The 5,624-nt window shown below is 39.0% G+C and overlaps 1 long non-coding RNA gene across 1 annotated transcript; it reads left to right on the top strand.

Moving 5' to 3' along the window:
• The first annotated feature begins 3,014 nt into the window (after positions 1-3,014).
• LOC119884133 lies at positions 3,015-5,373 on the top strand. Its single transcript, XR_005440935.1, has 3 exons — positions 3,015-3,048; positions 3,148-3,176; positions 5,250-5,373. It is a non-coding gene; the product is annotated as an uncharacterized LOC119884133 (long non-coding RNA).
• The last annotated feature ends 251 nt before the right edge of the window (positions 5,374-5,624 follow it).

The following is a 5,624-nucleotide window of genomic DNA, read 5'->3' as shown; positions in this document are numbered from 1 at the left end:
AATAACTTGATCAATATTATTAAAGATTCTTTATTAGCTACATTTGATTTAACTAAGAAAACCAAATATGTTGTTTCTAATGTGGTGAGTTTAGTGAACTCTTGGAAACTAAGGATAAAGAAATAATCGTCACTAACTATGAACATAACAGACATTTTCTCATTTCACTTTATTTTTCATCATTTTCTCAACAGCAGCAGCTGAAAAACTTCCCCTCTCCTTCACTGTCAGAGTTGGAGATGAAGTCACTTTGCCTTGTGAAAATGTGATAGACGGTCAGCAAGAATGTGAAAATACTATATGGATCTTTGTTGGTTCAGGAAGCAGATCAACAGTAGCGCTGTTTGAACTTGGGCAGATTCACAAAGACGCCAAATCTAAATCAGACAGACTGAGTGTTACAGAGAACTGTTCTCTGGTTATAAAGAAGGTCACAGTCGAGGATGTTGGTCGTTATTACTGTCAACAGTTCATATCAGGAAACAACAAGGTCCAGACTCTCAGGTTCTTCTGTCTGTTATTATCAGTGAGTATTTCCATCATAATGTTTTCAGCTCAAACTGTCTTGTTAGAACAATATACTGAAACATTACAATAATTATGATCACAGTGATGAAGTTAACTTTACTCTTGTTGTCTTTCTCTCACAATATCTCCATCTTCACCAGTGACTGAACGTAAGGACGCTGATGAGGTGACGTTAACCTGCTCTGTGTTGAAATATGGACAGTTCTGTAGTCACACAGTGAAGTGGCTGTATGAGGGTAAAGATGTGGACAAAGATAACAAAGACATGAAGACATCACAGTCTGTCTGCTACGCCGCTGTGTCTTTCCTGGATTTTCATTTTAGTTACAAATCAAAGTCTAACTTGAAGTGTGAAGTGACAGATGGTTACTCTGGAAAAGTGCAGCTGTTCACCTTCAGCCCTCAGTCCTCAGGTGAGAAAACAGGTGAGAATATGCTGAGCTGGTGTGCGTTTCCCGAACAACCACGTAAGGTAACGTTGAACTATGTTGGTACGATGCATCGTTACACAAACAAACATCTGAAATACGACCGTTTCCCTAAACTGTCATACTTTGAACTAATTAGTTTGAGCCAACGTAGGTCGAACTAACATGTTTCCAGGTGTGTTCGTCTGACTTTCACAGCATGAAACTCACAAAACGTCATATTCTGCCTAAATATGTCAGTTGTGACCGATATTAAGTGACATTATTTTGCTAACTTATTATTTAGGCTTTTCATATTATTGTCGTACCGGCAACAACAAGAAAATCAACAATAGTATTAATGAAATCAACAATATAAATAATATATAAGCTAATCATTTATATAGCCTAAATATAGGCTGTAACTTAAGAACTATTAGCGATTACAAGACATTTAGTAAAATAGGTTTAGTATCTTTGTGTCAACACTGTAACACTATTATGAATCCCTTGGCATCTGACATCTAGGTTTTGAGAACAGCTCAGTGCGCTAAGTGTCTGAGCTTACGCATGTTCTCTATTGAGACAGATACGACTCCCGTGAGTTCTCTATTTATCTTTGTTATAAAGGCAACGAAAACTCTCAGGGATTTATTCATTACAGTACTTTCATGGATTTTATGCTGTCCCTTTTTATGTTTGTAATGAAGACTAGAGAACACCCATCTTCCCCAGAGGCCCAGAAACGTATACATGTAGGTAATATTAAAAGTCTTGTCTTTACATTCTCCGTTTTGTCCTTTAACCTTTGTACTGGGTGACTAATATTAAATTAAGTTATTGTGAGCAGACGGGTAATCTGTGAGAAAAACACCTGCTGTTTGTAGATGGTCTACACTGAGATACTTAGTAGCCTACTGAATCAATGCAACCCTACCCATGACCCCACAAATACATTTAAAAGTACTTTTACAACTACATTTTTTTTTAAATTGACCTTAAACATGTTTGTACAGCAGGATTATCTAACATTCCCTGCTTAAAACACATCACATCCACCTCCTAACACTGCATTTTCTGCTCTCTGTGACGTAGTCACCGTGAACTAAGCTTCTAACCACAGGTCAGGAGCTGTAGTTCCAACTATGCAACTTAACAACAGTTGGTGCGAACGTTCGTCTGAACTATGGTTTCAGGGAACACCTGCGTCGCTTAACGATGGTTCGTACCGTGTAAGTTACCAACTTAGTTACCTCCGTAGTTCCAACTAGGGTTTCAGGAAACAGTTGCGTCGCAACCGCAAAGTTCCAACCAAGGAAGTTGCTACCGCAGTCAGCAACGATGCTTTTGGGAAACACACCCCTGTTCAAGATGATTAAAACCACCAAAACATTTGTTTATTTGATGACTTTTCACAGTGATGAACTTTATTCTTGTTTTCTTTCTCTCGCAATATCTCTGACATCTAAACCAGCAACAACAACAACAACTAAACCAGCAACAACAACAACAACTAAACCAGCAACAACAACAACTGAAAACACAAAATCAACAACCAATGATGCTTCAACAAAACTACAAGGTAGTAACTCATCTTTCTCTGGAGTCTCTCTGTCTTCCTGTCAGCCTCTTTCTCTCCACATACTGAACTAAAACAAACTTTTTTATTGATTTTATATGTTGATTTTTAAGTTATAAAGCCAGTCATCAAAGTATAAATCAGAAAATGGAAAGTGATTACATTCTCTCTCTCTCTCTCCTCTTCTGGAGTCTAAAGTCTGAATGTCAGAGCGACGCTCGGCTGTGGGTGGAGATATTCTCTTATTCAGTCAGTCTCACTCAGTTGTTGTTGCTCAATCCACAAGATCCACTGCTGCTCACAAATCAGACGACTACATTCACAGTTAGCAAAGACATGCGGGAAAACTGTGAGCTGATGAAAGTCTGTGATTCGTTGCTACTTTAGCTGCAGGATTTCAAACAGAACTGAACTGTGCAGTCAAAATATTTCTAATGTTTTCAGAATCGTTCTGGAGGTTCATCATTGTGTCTGTGGGTTTAGCAGCACTCATAATAATTGTTGTGGCAGTCAACATCTGGACAAGAACTAAAGGTGAGAACATTCACAGATGAAACTCAGAAACAGGAAGTTTTGATAAAGCTGGATTTTCACTGTGGAAACTAAAGTCGACTCTTTCTCTTTTCTTTTCAGGGACAAAAACACAGATGGATGAAAACACAGTGAGTTTATAATGTTTTTACAGTTGGTACTTTACACAGCAAACCAGTGTTTGTGACATCTGTTCTTCCTTCTGAAGTGTAGATATAGATAGAAGAAGACAAACAGAAACAGGACTCACTGAGTTGTACTGAAGTGGCCGTAGCAGCAAAGTTCACAGGATTCATTGCAGAGAAAATTTAAACAAAAGAATATTACAATAAAAATTTAATATGACCTACAAGTAAAGTGGATGTAAGTATTATATCAATATGACAATTTAATTACAACACCAACACAAACTACAGCCTCCAAAGACGCCATAGATCTGAATCAACACGTCTTTGACACAGTGTCAATACAAACTGAACATTATTCCAGATTAAAGGGTCAGTTCACCTAAATTACATCACATCATGCAGTATTTTCTCACTTAACCTCTAGCAGCTTTAAACAACACAGATAGTTTAGTTTTATTTCCAAAAACAACGTCCACGTTACTGTACTACTATAAAATCTAGTTCCAATGCAAACTGTCCAGCAGCCAGTCAGATAAAGATCATTTATAAAACTGTGTGTAGAAACCTCACTAACAGTGTGCGTGCGCCCAAAAGCCAAAAATGGCATATGGCAAAAAATATTCAAACTTGTAAAACCGTGCGTACGCACAATTGTAAGCTAGTTCCCTTTACAGATCACAACCAACTTGAAATGTGGCGCATAGGGAGCTCCATGTCCGACCCTTCAAACGCCCATAGTTGCCTGTGAATGGTCAGTGAAACGCCCCTCGTTAATATTAATACGTCCTGACTGCAGGAAGAAAAGGAGGCAAATTCTGACAGAGAAGCTACAAAAGGAGATTTAACTCAGTGTGACACTGATGTTCCTTTGGTGAAGCTGAAACATGTTGTTTGGTGGGTAAAAAACGCACTTTCACGCACCGGAGGAAAGGGGGCGCCGGAGCTCCACCCCTTTATAACCAATCTGCAGGAAGGGGCCTCCCTCTTGAGTAGTGACGTCGCTGGCTGGGGATGACCCAGGTACCCAAGATCCCCCCGTTTGAAAAGAGAGTAAACCAAATGCATTCCACCTGTGTTTAAACATTTATTTAGGCGACACAAACAGTCCACTCCCTTAACGAGGCTGGCGATGAGTTAAAAGAAATAGCCGGTGACTTGTTGTAAATGACAATAAAATAGTGTTATTTTTCCATAATGTGTTTTTACAAGCAGCGCATCACATCCACACGCTGGCGCTCAGCGTTTGGCTCGATAAGGAAACGAACATGTGATTACAACACATGAAACTCTGCTCTCCTATTTGCTCGACTGACGCACTGAAGACGGCATCAATTTAAATATAATTTGTCCTCCTGTTCACCTTATTTATGAGAATAAATTCAATGCATGCAAGTAGGCGTATTAATTAATATGATTCCTGATTAAAGTGTCCAACATATTTGAGGTGTTCTCTTGCAGAAACAGAATCTCTGTTTGTGTTTATTATCCTCAGTCATGGTTCTTTTTGTGCGCCGCAAATTATCTTAAATTATGTTTTTTTATTGCGCACTTCAGGGGAAATCAATCAAACGAGTGTGTGATTATTTAGAAAGGCTTTAAGCCTATACTACTCAGAGGTAATATTTCTATATATGCTACACAGTAGTAGGCCTTCATTTCAAACAGTTTCATCCTTCTGCCATGTTTCTCATTTCTCCTCTTTATGTGCGTACGCATGGTTCAGAGTTTACTTACGGGACGCACATTTTCCCATCAAGTTTGTTTTTTACAGATCACAACCTTTGCTTGGGAAGTGGCGTGCGCACGTTTCCAGCCCTGTTTATTACGTACGCACCGTTAAAGTAACTAATGGTGCGTTCAGGGTCTGATTGAACTGTGTTCAGTTTCAAAACATCAGCAGTAAACTGGGAGGAACATTTTGGATTTGGGGTACCACATAAACACTCCCTCTCTGATCAGTCAGCTGCAGGAACATGTGACAGTTTGGGGTAGCCTACTTTATATTTACTCATATATTTATTCATTTTACTTTAATTAATTAGTTAATTTCCTTCTGCGTGTCCGTCGTTACCACAGAAACACTTCCTCTCTCAGTGGCAGAAACATGTAACAGTAGCTGACGGTGCGTTCAGGTGCTGTCAGGTTATTTCTTATCTCCTTGTGTTAAATGTGGGTCAGTGATGTGAAAGCTGTCAGTTAAAGTGTGTCACAGTGAGGGTTTGTTTGTGTTTCACAGGTGAATAATGATGAAGATGAAGATGATGGTGTGGTGAACTATGAAAACGATGGAGACCCTTCTGCCTCTGTCAGACTCCACTGATCAACAACTTCCATATCAACATCAGCTCATCAGAGAAAAGACTCCACTGCAGTTAAATAACAGCACATTTACACGAGTAGTTGAAGCCTTTAGAGAACTGTTGAGAAGATTTCTTAAGGTGCTTTGTTTAT

The sequence above is a fragment of the Micropterus salmoides genome, unplaced genomic scaffold (assembly GCF_014851395.1).
Source record: "Micropterus salmoides isolate LMB-PRFRI ecotype aquatic unplaced genomic scaffold, ASM1485139v1 Ms_hic_scaffold_3207, whole genome shotgun sequence".
NCBI lineage: Eukaryota > Metazoa > Chordata > Actinopteri > Centrarchiformes > Centrarchidae > Micropterus > Micropterus salmoides.
Note: the sequence above shows the minus strand (reverse complement) of the source record. Positions and strands in the feature narration are given on the sequence as shown.